This window comes from Lichenostomus cassidix, chromosome 6 (assembly GCF_008360975.1).
Source record: "Lichenostomus cassidix isolate B80296 chromosome 6, HeHo_3.0, whole genome shotgun sequence".
In the NCBI taxonomy this organism is placed as follows: Eukaryota; Metazoa; Chordata; class Aves; order Passeriformes; family Meliphagidae; genus Lichenostomus; species Lichenostomus cassidix.
Genome location: NC_139487.1, coordinates 25,829,476 through 25,842,543, shown reverse-complemented (window position 1 = coordinate 25,842,543; position 13,068 = coordinate 25,829,476). Strand labels below are relative to the sequence as shown.

Below are 13,068 nucleotides of genomic sequence, written 5' to 3'. Positions count from 1 at the left end.
GACATAAAAACCTCAAGGAGAGTGCAATAAACGCCCCTCCCAATGAGCAGAAAGCCCTGCTATTACTAAGAGAGTGAAATGTCACAACACATGCAAATTTAACAATTATAAGTCCAATGCATGAACCTTTCCCCTTCAGAGGAGATCTCCCCATTTCTCTTCCCTCAAACAGAGGGACCAATGTGATTTCCTATAAATATATGCCTGTGGTACACTGTGTTTGCCTGGCTTGATAGCTCACGTGGAAAAAACCTTAAGGTGGGTAAAGGATTACTTCAGTAACATGTTTGTATCATACTCGGCTTACTATGGGCCATTTTCTTTGTTTTAAGAAAAAAGCAATGGATTAAAACATGTGAGTGTAGTGAGGAAGAACTTCATTTATGCTCCACCTCACTGTATTCACTCAAGGCCTAGACTGCCATGTTGCCACCTTTCAGTCAGCTCTCATCACAAGGTGCATACCTCACCTTAGATGTTTCACCTCTGCTTAACTGGGAAAACATATCCATCATGATATGGAGGAATACCAAGTGAGTGTTATTAAAAGCCTTGGTCAATGTGGAGCACACGATGTTATATCCTGTATCACAGAAAGGGAAAGGTATGTGTTACAGCCCCAAGGCTGTTATTTGCCTTAATTTAACTATTCCATATATTTATAATTTAACTGAGCTACTTCTCCCTTAGAGGCTAGGGCAAGTGAGATTATAAGAAACCTAGACAATACCAGGAGATTAGTAACCCTTGCATCTGCCCAGACAGCAATATAGGTCAAACATCGAGTGAAAAAAACAAAACAAGCTGCAAGAACTGTTTTGTTCAACTAAACAAAGGAGTGGACACATTATTCTTCCAGCTAGGTCATAAGTATATGGTGTTTTACACCCTATCTGGTACAGAGGTGGAGTTTGCTCTCCTCTGGGAAGAGGAGTCAAGCATCTTCTGTGTCTTGCACTGTTTGTACTGAAGGGGTCAGATGTTAAACTACTCATGCTCGAGCGCTGGCTGCTTGAAGTACATTCATTATGGATATCATCTTGCCAGTGGCCAGGCCTTGAAAAAGGCCAGTTGACCTTCCTGAGAATACTTCAAGCAGCAGAGGCAGCAAAGAGAAACAAACCCACACAAATTCACAATTCTTTTACTAGAGCCATTTATCAGGCGATACAATAGAGTTTGTTGGGAGGAAATGCTTCTCCTACAGAAACTCTCAGACTCAAAGCTCTAGGAAAGCACTGTTCTGGCAAAGGATGGTTGTTTACAAAGCATTACTAGCAGGCTAGGATTGCATAGGGATGTAAGGATTTCCATAGGAAATCTACTAACTACCTGGAATGGAACAAGAGCCTGAGGAGAATGCCTGCGTGAGTTGAGCTCTCAATGACAGGAGAGGGGGTGCAGCTCGCTCATCATTCCAGTGACAAAATCAGTCTTCTCTGCCTACACTTGTCCAGAGCCTGCCAAGATCAGTGCAGAGACTCCCACTGACTGGGAGAGGCTGGAACCCATGGATCCAAATGAGCGTTGCACTTCAGTAGGTGCATCATTTCATGCTCTAAATGCAATATAAACAGTACTATAAAAATCACTAACAGTGTTTTGAAGCAATTACATTTATGCAGCAGCACTTGCCCATACCTGAGAGCTTCAAGCACTGCTTTGATGCATTCCTAGTGTCTTTATACTAAAGTGAGTTTAATTCTGTCACTGTGGCATTTGGATGAGCTGAGGTTTAAAGAGAGCTCAGCTCACTATCTGCTGAGAACAATGTGCCTCTTATGTAAGCAGAAGAGAAATCATGCTTTTTCTGCAAACGGATATTCACATACCCATCTGAACAAAAATCCAACCACATCATGGATGGGGAAGGCAAAGGGATGTACAGCTGTGGCACCACATCTGGATACATATGCTGCTCCAGACCTATAAGAGGAGGGAGAAAACCCCACAAAGTTTCTGGAAATCTGTCCTGAACTAGCAAGAGCATTCTCTCCAGCATTGGAGACTGCATATACAAACCTAGGTTGGCAATAACACAAAGAAGTATCTTGGATACAAAAGTATCCAGGAAAAAAAAACCAGGGGCATTTATGGTCAGTTAGACATCCAGGAAGCATGACAGACTCTTTCCTATTTGAGATGTCTCTTGATCATCTCCACCATCTTTCTAGCTCTTTATTGTGGAACAGCTGAACTAGTTTGGTCACTGAAGGGTGACAGAGACCCAAACTGTCATAATAGGAAAACATGCATTGCAACAGCAGCAGCAGCCAAAGACCGGTTATTGCTATCATTGTCACACAAAGTTGAACACTTCTCCAGCATTGCAACAAAAGGTACATTTTTCAGCAGGCATTCTGTATGAAATCCTCACTGTCTTTTCCTTTTTCCATGTAAGCTGATAGAAACTCATCATTGGTTTCAATTAAAAACTTCATTTGGGAGGGCAAAGATTTAAAAACCCTCTTCCATTTTACCTTATCCATTGGGACCAGGTTTCACTCTGTTCCAAATAACAAAGCACAATGGAGCATTTGTAAGTGTACTCTATCTTTTGTAAATAAATCTGACAGCATTAGAGATAAATCCACAGTCCCTCGAGGGTGAGATCAGTGCACAGTTGCATGTTTGTATGAGTGTACACCCACCATTAGTCTGAAAAAATCAGAACCTACTGACATAATGGGTAGTTGTGATCAAGGCAGAATAAAGCTTTCTACCCAGTTCCTAAATTTTTCTGTCACTGTTAATCATCTCTGTTTGGAACAGTGTTTCTTGTTTACTAGCAAACAAGTGCCTGCAGACAGGCTAAGTATTTCTCTCTCAGTGCTACAGTACATTCATACCAGGATTCAAACCTGAACTGCCAGTGAGAGAGATGCTCCTTCTCCCTTCTCTCTCCCACAAAGTCAATGTGCCTCCTGTAAAGCTGTCTTTCCATGACACAGGGCTCACCTAAGGACCCTAAGGATCTCCTCTTTCCTTTGCACAGGCTTGAATTAACGAGCAGCCCCCTGCACTGAGCAAGCACAATTAATCAGCATCACTGGATGTTGCCAACACCTACTCAGGTGCATGGCCAAGGTCACAGCCCTGCTCTGCATCCTGATGGCAAGAGAGCAAAGCACAGGGTGTTACTCTGGTGAAAGCCCCGCATTTGTCACCCTGCTCTTTGCAGGTGTTGTGCTCAAGGTATCCATCTTCCTGCTTGCACTGAACTGAGCTGATAAACAACACACCTCTGAGAGCTGGAGGAGGACAGGGAAAGGCTAAAACTGAAAGAGTGCAGCTGATGGTATAATGGCAGCTCTCTGGCAGCTGCCTTTGGAGGTTAATTACCTTTCCAAAGAGTAACGATTCATCTTTTCACCCATGCCATAATATCCTGCAATGCTAATTCTCATTTTGGAGACAGGAAAACTAATGACAGAGAAAAGGTTTAATACATATAACTCTAAAGAAAGGATAAATTTGCCATAATGGGATACTAGACTCCATCAATAAAAATGCCTACCAAAAGATCACAACTCAGAGTATTCCCAGAACATAAATATTTTGTAGGATACACCATCATTAGCAAAACCCATCAAGCTTTTGTTTCAATAAACAGCATCTGCCAGGAGCATCTTCTCTGAGACAGACAATATTAAACAAAATTTGGTCTCTCATTTATTAAATGGGCAGCCTTCTGGGCTCAGGTCTCAGGAGTCTTCCAAAAGCTTTAAAAAACACAAAGAGACCTTTTGAAAGAGGCTCATCTCATTTGCTGCAAGACTTTCCATCTTAAATACTCCAACAGATGTTATGAAAGTACCAGGGTTCTGGACTTGCTGAATATCACTTACAAAAAGCTGAACGATGCTCCTGAATCCCTCAGCTACACTAAGCAACAGCATACCCACCTTACTGTCTTAGCAATACAAAGCAACTTTTTCTTTTTTTGCTGTTAAAGAAAGTAAGTAAATGAAGGGAAGAAAACCAGCTGTGAATGGACTCAGGCATGCAGGCTTTGGTGTAGGAGCAACATATTCTATCCCTGTCCTAGCTTAGCAGTGGGAATAATGGCCAGCCCCAGCCAGGTCCTTGGGCTCCCAACAGAGTCTGCTACCTGGAGAGACGGCAAAAGCACCTAGAAAAAAAAAAATCTTTTCCACCTTCTCTATGAGATACACAGAGAAAAGCAAAGAGCAAGTAGGTATCCTAGGGTTACTGCTGATCTTGGCACGGGCAGAACCAGTGATCCCAAAATGCAAGTTTTCATCTCAATTCTGTAATTACTTAACATACTACTCATTGAAAACACCTGCTTAAAACACCCATTAGATTCTCTTCTGCTTATGCTCACCTCAAATATTTTGTGGTGTTAAAAAACCCAAAAAGATAGCAGCCAAAACATAATGCACTTCATGACAAAATTTCCTCAAAGTCAAAAAAACATAAGCTGAACATGGTCAAATTTTCCCCTGAGCTATGTTTTTTGGATAGGTTTGTTCTGTCCTCACTGCACTGCTGTTGGGCTGTAGAGCTCCAAGGCTAAAGGGCACTGGTGTGTCTATCACAGAATTGTAGAACGGTTTGATTTGGAAAGGACCAACCTTCCAACATCCCTGCCATGGGCAAGGACACCTCCCACTAGACCAGGCTGCTCAAAGCCCATCCAGCCTGGCCTTGAATACTCCCAGGGATGGGGAATCCACAGCTTCTCTGAGCAACCTGTTCCAGTACCTCACCACTCTACAGTGAAGAATTTCTCCATCATATCTAACCTAAGTCTACCCTCCTTCAGTTTAAAGCTGTTACCTCTTCCCCTATCACTACAGGTCCTTGTAAAAAGACCTCCCATTTCCTTCCAGAGAAGGTCCACATTTTCCCTAGTCATGTTGTTATATTATTTTTAATAATTTTTTATATTTTGTTGGTTTTTAAAGAGGCAGCTAAAAACCAAAGTCATCCTAGGAACACCATTGAAAGACTTTTTTTTCCAACTAACTTTAGCCATTCTGAAATAGTCACTTCAATACCACAGGCAGAATGCTTTCCCTTTTCAGATGCTGGAGTGGCAGGAATGAAATGTCCTCTAACTCATGGCTGAAAATGATAGAAAAATCAATGCAAACCTAGTGAAGAGAAGGCAGTCCCATTAAAAGAAAGTAATTTTCAGGCTCTCCTGTGGTACTAGCTTCCAGAAAGAAAGACACAGCATGTGGGGGGTAATGCTCTGCCAGCTGAAAAATGTTATGTCAAATATTCCCATTAGAAATTTATTTTAAATTAAATGTGATTTATGTAGAGAAGCTGGAAAGACCTGGTGTCATGTCCAAGTATGTCCCTGGACTTTCACTGCAAGCAGTTTAAGGCCAGACCTGTACCCTAAAGAAAAGTGTGAGGAACAAGACAAAAATGCAAAAGCCAAACATTTCAGCAGTGCCTACTGATTTTCTCTGTCTCAGGATTTGCTGGTCCTTGCCAGGGGCATGTCAGTGGCAGCCAATGGCAGTGCCATCCTACCAGCCTTCACCCCACAGCCTCTCTGACCTGCTGCTTCTTCACCTCTGGCCCTGGATGACCAGACTCACAGAGCCAGCAGCCCTGTGAAGAACAAACCCCAGACTCCCGATTTTTTACTGGGAAAGCTGACCAACAGCTCATGTGTCTTTGCAGGATGTTATGCTCCACAGTTTTCTTCCCTGTGCTTTCGGCACCTGCACTGCTCAGGAGGACATTTCAGCTTCTCACAGCAGTGAAGCTCACCTTGCATGCTGCTTTCATAACATTTCAAAATGGTCTGACTTCCCCTCATGGGCACGTGAATCAATGTGTCTCCTTTCTGAGGCACTGGGGAACATCGGGAGAGCCTTCTCCAGCTTTAACTCTTTCTGATTTTGCCAGCCTTCCAAAGATAACAGATAGGAGCTTTCACCCAACTCTGCAAATGGATTAGCAAGCAGCAGCTCCTGAATATTTTAAATTCAAGTGATATTAAACTCAGGTTAAACTCAGTGCTGCAGAAAAGAAATCAATAATGTTTTTCCATGTTGACTTTTCTTTCCTCTCATTTCATTCCTCTCCTACAGCTGCTGCAGGGATACTGACTGCAGTATCCCAGATACTATACTGCAGTTGGCAGCATAACCTTACTTATGACATGCTCAGAAACAGACGTTTTTCTTCACATCTACCCTTCCTCTCCTACCTTTGGAGCAGAATAATGAGATACTCTGCAGCTCTGGTTCAGAGCATAGTTATTAAACAGCCAGGGAAAATGATGCTGGCACAGCAAACTGAGTATCGCTGAATTACTATGAAACGTGGTGATGAGAAAATAGATCTGCTTTGAAGGAGAAAAAGGGCCTGTTTTCAGTCAAGAGCTCTTTCCTGTTAAACAGCCCAGCCCATCAGCAAAGTGCTAGCTACTGTACACAGCAATTTGTAGGCCACACAGAGGGCAGCAGTTTGTGCCTAGAAGCTGTCACATACCTCCCTAGGTGGATGCATCTACCTAAGGACCATTCAAATGATGAAGAATTTATGAGCTGTGATTATTGGGGATTTGTTTGTTCTTTTTTTCTTCCCCTGCTACTCTTTAGAGCAATGGAGCAAAATAATAGTTTTCCCCGCAGTTTCCTATGTGCAGGACGTTGATTAGAGCTCTGTAGCTCAGAGAGAGAAAGTCTTACCAGACTCTTCCTGTTGAGACACAGAGCACTGCTTTCCAGAGACACTGGCTAATTGCTTTGCTTGGAAATTTGTTTTGCATTCTACAGAAAACTCCTGCATCAGAGGAAGGGAAAGGCTGACTTGCACAAGCCCCTACATATGTAGCTTGAGCACACCAGCTTTTTGGAAAAATCTCATGTCTCCAAAACAATCACCTGCAGTAGTTCCTTTTATAAGTTTTATGATGTTCTGTGATGTAGGACATTTAATCTCCTTGGATGAAGGTTCTCCCTAATAGAAGTGGTCTTAGCAGAAGTTCCATGACGCTCCTTGACAGAAGCAAGCAGAAAATGGTGGGCTCCTGCTTCCTTGCCATAATCACCTAGTAAGGAAACTGAAGAAGCCCATGAGCACCACAAGGTGAACCTCCTTCTTCCTCCCATGCTGGCTGTGCCATTGCAGCCAGGGAAAGCTGCTCAGTGGTGACACAGCACATAGAACCACATGGCTTTCAAATTCTCACCCATTCATGATGCATAGCCACAGATGGAGATGCTTGTGTCCTGCAGCTCAGGATGGCCCCTGGAGACTGTCTGTAGCTTCTGTGGTCCCTAGGACTACCCAGGATAGTAGGAAGGGAAGTTTTAAACTTGAGTGAAATAAGTGAATTAACTGGAAGATCCCCACTCTCAGCCCTGCAATGCCAATACAGAACATGGAAGGATGCAGTTGTGGGATGCAGACATCAGGATGTTTGTTTCCCTCTCATCTGTTGTTGTCTCTATCACTGTATTTTCAATGTCCCTCCCAAGTGCATGCACCTTCCCACATGAAAGACAAAACCAGCCCTGACAACAGTAAGTGACTTGTTAAATGCCACATGGATGTTTGCATTAGCCCCCAAACCATCCTTCTTTTTACTTTTAAACCACAGGCTGAATAAACTAAGCCTGCCTGTATCCTAGACAACAGCTTCAATGGACTGCAGCTGCAGGCAGGAAAAGGCAGGCAGGGATGAAACATAACTCAGACCTGTACCTAACTTAAAATGGATTTGGGCCAGCTCTCGTCTGCCTAAGCCATATCCAGTGCCTAATCAATCTGGGAGAGTTTCTTTATTGGTTCATAGATGGGTCTTTTATGCAATCTGCCAGGAACACCAGGCTATGTATCTCAGTTTAAGAGATTATAAATAAATAGAAGTGCCTCTTTCTGCTCTTTCAGACAGGAAAAAAAGTATAGAAGAAAGAGTTAGTACTGCTCTGTGGCAAGTTAGAAGCAAAAAGGAGTTCCTCCAAAACTAATACCAAACAAAGCCCTAAAACTCATTCTCAACATAATCATTCAAGACATTATCCTTTTTTCTTATCCTCACATCAACCACCAGACCACATGGTTTGTTTTGCAAGTTTATTTTTGTTTTCCTAGTATCTATATACACTGCTGCTATGTTCTTCAGATTTTCCAATCTTTCTATATGAAAATAAAAATGTGTGTTTCTACAAGAAGAGATTCTTACATTCAGAGCCTTCTGGACTCCAAAATAAAGGTTTAAGAAAAATTCTAAGTACAGAACTAAAAAGACAACATTATTATTCATTTGGAAGGAAAAACTGAGAAAAAAATCCCAGGTACTCCACAGACAGGGTCATTTGAGCTGGTGTAATGAAGGAGCCACATGTTACTACAGCCACTTTGCAGAAGGACAGGGAAACAGTCAATGGACAGGCAAAGAATCAGAAACAAAAGGCAGGTTTTCATCCCTTCCTAGAACCATTAAGAAAAACACACTCTTCACTTGTCCTCTTGATTGGTTTAGAACATGATAGGCATTAGCTTTTTCCAGATGTCGATTTCATCACATTTGTCATATTAAATATTCAATTTTGTCTTTTCAAATCTTTTTCAGTAATGGACACTGAATAGGTTGTGTTCTGCTGTTTAATAGCATTCTGACTAAGGAGCATTCTCTTGCCTTCATTTTATTTCTCACATTCCTTAATCCAGATTTAGTGTGGGGGTAGTCTAAGTCTAAGTAAGTGCTACCACTCCTTTGATAGTCAGCAATTTGTTATCATAGAGGTGGCCAAAGTGTTCAAGCTAAGAGCTGCCACTAACCTAGATGTAAGCAGTAGGCATAGTATTGAATTACAAGGAAAATGCAATGGATAGATGTAAAGAAAAGTAAACAATGTGAAATTCCTTTTCAAAATCAATTACCATTATTATGAGGAATGAGTGAGACAGACCACTTGCAGCTGCCAAAACAGAGGGGAAGTAATGGATTTACTAAAACACATCTAGACACAAGGAAGAACTACACAGAAAAATGAAGGATGACAGGTGACCTAAGGGAAAAAGAAATATCCAACCCCCAGTCTTCCCTCTCCCTCCCCCACAAAAAAACCCCAAACCCCAGCAACAATAAAACCCAACCAAAAAAACCCCCCAAACACAAGAAACCTCCCAATAGCTACCAGAACAATTATCTGAACTCATGGATTTGCTGCAGAGAAGGTGCTGAAGCAAGACTGGATCTGGGCTAATGTGCTGCTATGCTGAAGCCATCTGGGGACCTGACCCAGCACCAAATTAGAAAAGGGAACTCTACAGCTGGGGTTTGGAGGCTTTAAATTGCACCGGACTCCATGTTGTGCTAAACAGCCATTCCAGCTCAGGTGATATAAATGCACACCATGTCTGAAATGCTTTTAATGTGGCAATGCCCCTCTGCCAGTGCCAGAGTGAAGATCAGAGTCGCTCTGCTAGTTTATGAGGTCTCTCCTGTGAGAATGAAGGATTCCCAATGATCCATCCTGAGTGTTATTTGCTCATTTTTTTATGTGCAGGATAACATAAAAGGGCACTAAGCTTACCAACACAACTGTTGTCAGCTCAAATCTCTGCTGGGGATGCAATACAATGTTGTGTTACTCTGGGTTCTGCCACAGAACTCAGCCTGTGATCACAGAGAGATCCCTCAGAGAACCCTTCTGTGACAAGGCACTAAATGCTGTAATGAAGTGGGACACAGGGAAATACCTGACCCTAGTGCTCAGATGAGCTAAACACATATTTTTTTCCTTAAAATCAGAACCAACATTCACATTTTCCCATCCCATGGTTGTCTATCTGCAGGTGCTGGAATCGTATTAATCTTTGTTCAAATTCTCTTGTCATTTTAAATTGAACAATGATCTTAAATCATCAGCTGCCTGGATGAACTGTGCATTGATTCAGACATACTTTGTAAATGGTAGTTTTGTGACAACAGTTCTTCTCCTGCCTTTCAACTGTTCACCTGACAAGATCCACTTAGCTCAGGGTTTAGGGAAATAAAGCTATGTTTTCATAGAAGCACACGCACCTGTCATGTAAAAATCCTGCCATGTGGACAGAGTTAGACTTTAAAACAAGCACTAAAAGTCAAGTTACACCACATGCTGCTCTGAGCAAACTTCAATCATCAGCTTTGTCTTTCACAGAGATGTGAAAGACAAAGCCCTTGCAGTGCTGGCCCAGATCCAGGTGCCCTTCTTCCCCTTGTGGTTATCACCACGGGGTCACTACTGATCCTGCTGGCCTGTGTCCCTCACAGCCACTGTGAGGATAACAGTGCAATCACAAACAGCCTTGCTCTTACTCAAAGGTAAGAGGCACTACCTGTTCAGAGCAAGGTGGTAGCTGCTGTAGCCATGCCAACTTTTTTCCCAGCTGCGAAAGATTTGCATATTAAATTGAGGCACAAGTACAGAACTTTGTGGCAGATCTTGTCAGCCCTATCTAGCGTGAAGTTGGCAACCTCCCAGTGCCACTGCCTTGTTGGTGTCCCCTGGATGGCAGGGGTGCCATGGGTGCTCTGGGACAGGCACTGAGCTGCAGATTACACAGATCACCCGGGGTACCACATGCACTCCTTGGCTGCAATCCTGCATCAACTGACTCCCTGCAAGGCAGCAATAATGCCCTGAAGCTGTGGAGTTATACCAATGTAGTTAGGAGAAGTTTGCTCCAGAAGTCACCCTCTCACTTCTCTGTTTGAGAATATAAAGCACCGATGTGTAATTGTTTGTGAGGGCACTTCCAGATAATTTAACACTGGATGCAGTAAAACACACCAAGCTTTCCTGTAGAGGACAAACTAGCTTTGTCTGAAACACACAGCATCGCTTTCCTCTCCAATTTCTAGGAACACATGAGAAACAAAAGGAAAAAAGATTTAAAATCCTCAGCCATTGGCAGTTTATAATGTGGAACAAAGGCAAAACAAAGCACATGTTATCCAGGAATGTCAATGAAATGCTCCAGAGAAAGACAAAACCAACTGCCTGTTGTATCCTCCTTCCCTGCAGACTGACTCAGTGCCTACCTGTCCTCTGTGGACAATCAATCAGGCAGCTCCACTCCCACCTCCATGAGGATCAGCTGCTCTCTACAGAGTCTGTCATCTCCCACAATGAATCACAGAGGCTTCAGCAGAAATCACTTCGGGGCATGGATGCTCAGGATGTAATGAACCTGACAGCAAGCAGCTGCACAGGCTGGATCCATATATTTTGATAGCATATAAAATGCAGGGTGAATTGCCTGACATGTCTCATGAGGCATTTTACCAGCCAAAATTTCATTAAGCATGAGAAAGAAAAATAATAAGAAAAATTTAAGATGACCAAGCACAAAAAACCCAAACCAAAAACCAAGAACAAAACCACTCTAAAAAAACCCCAAAAAACCAAAAAGAACCCCCAAATCCATATCACCTGGAAATAAACCTAGACTAAAATCCACTCTACACAGATTATATTAAAATGCCTCCAAAATATTGCCCAGTAACTTCAATTTTCCTTCTGCTTCCTTCTGAAAAAATCAGTAAGAAAACCACGTTTATCATGAGATGAATTTTTTATAACCAGGACTCACAGTAATGATGAAATTATGCTTTCCAAAGTGACAAGAATCTTCTAGGCTAGAATCTGGAGGAGGTGGTCGCTAACATCTTAAAACCTGGGCAGCTGGAAATCTCTCTGGTACGTGTTAACTAAACAGCATAAATGAAGGTCTAATCCAAAGCCTCTGCCATGGTTTTTACAGATTTGGGAACAAACTTCCGATTAACATAAGTCCCTCAATCCTGCAATTATACTTTGGCAGAGGTCTGCATCCACAGCTCCAATGTCAATCCTGCTTCTAGGTAGTATTTTAGAAGTCTGAGTAGGAGTTTATGACTGAGACAAATCTTTGTTGTAGCCAAGGGATTAGTAAAGACTGTGTGGAAGGGATCTGTGTCCCAGTCCCTCTTTGCCTGTCTATGGAAGAGCAAATTGTACTACTCTGTTGGGTTGCTCACAGTGAGTTTGAAATGGAATTCCTTTCATTAAGGAATCTGGGGCCATTACAATTGGCAGAAAATTGGAAGTTTCCTTTTATTTACACCTGTTCTGTGATTAAGGTCTCTGCACGCAACCCACACCGCACCCAATTTCCACACAATCCCCATAATTTTGATTGGCAATGAATGTGTGAGCATTCCAGAGCAGCAGAACCTCAAATACTTCCTTTTTTTCTTCTTCACACCTACTACTATTGAAAAGGATTAGACTTGAACAAGGTACATGTCCAGTTCAAAGCATCCTGTCTTGAGAGGTCTGTACACTCAGTCTTAGCATGGAGTCCCTAAAAATTCAGTTATCCTTACACTTTTGCTCTCCTTTTTTGTATATGCACATCTCTGTAAGAGGGTGGAACAGAACCTATCCTATTAATCTCTTCATTTTCAAAAATGTAGTGAGGATGGGAGATCATTCCTCTTTGCTTCTTTGAACCCATATGGAAGCTTCTCTAGAGGACTCAAATATGACATGCCAGATGGATTTATTTCAGCAATGGACCCTTGCCATAAACTGTCTGTCAGCAGTAAGACTTGAAAAGCCCGGAACTGAGCTATTGAGAGTCAGGGGTCTCCACCTGTGATTTTTTGTTGATCCATAGATAACTAATATCATAAACAGGCAAAGCTGAATTGCCCAAAAGATTAATGTCAGTCATTATCTTTCAGGCTTCTTTTACAGATGATTTCCAGATAATTGATAAAAGTGATGAGACTGACAAATTTAGGGAGAATTTTTGGAGGGAAAGGAGTTACAAGCAGATTAGTAACAATCTTTGCCATTCATATTTGATCATACTTCTCTTTTATCTAAAGTACTGCACCAATTGTAAGATAATTCTTTTTTACGTGGCTTTTCTGTGACAGAAGCATTTTTTGTCTTTGTTTGTTAGGCTGACAGAAATGCCTCTAGATTGGTTTTAATTTGCTTAATTACATAACTTGTCGGCGTTTTATAGCATGGCTTTAGGAGAGCACAGAGCCTGGGGAAAAAACCCTGAGTGGACTGCAGCTGTGCAAAC

At 42.2% G+C, this 13,068-nt stretch overlaps 1 long non-coding RNA gene across 2 annotated transcripts in view; it reads right to left on the bottom strand.

Moving 5' to 3' along the window:
• The window catches only part of LOC146435507 (uncharacterized), a 241,431-nt gene that overhangs the window by 38,495 nt on the left and 189,868 nt on the right, over window positions 1-13,068 (bottom strand). The gene's annotated exons all lie outside the window — the stretch shown is intronic.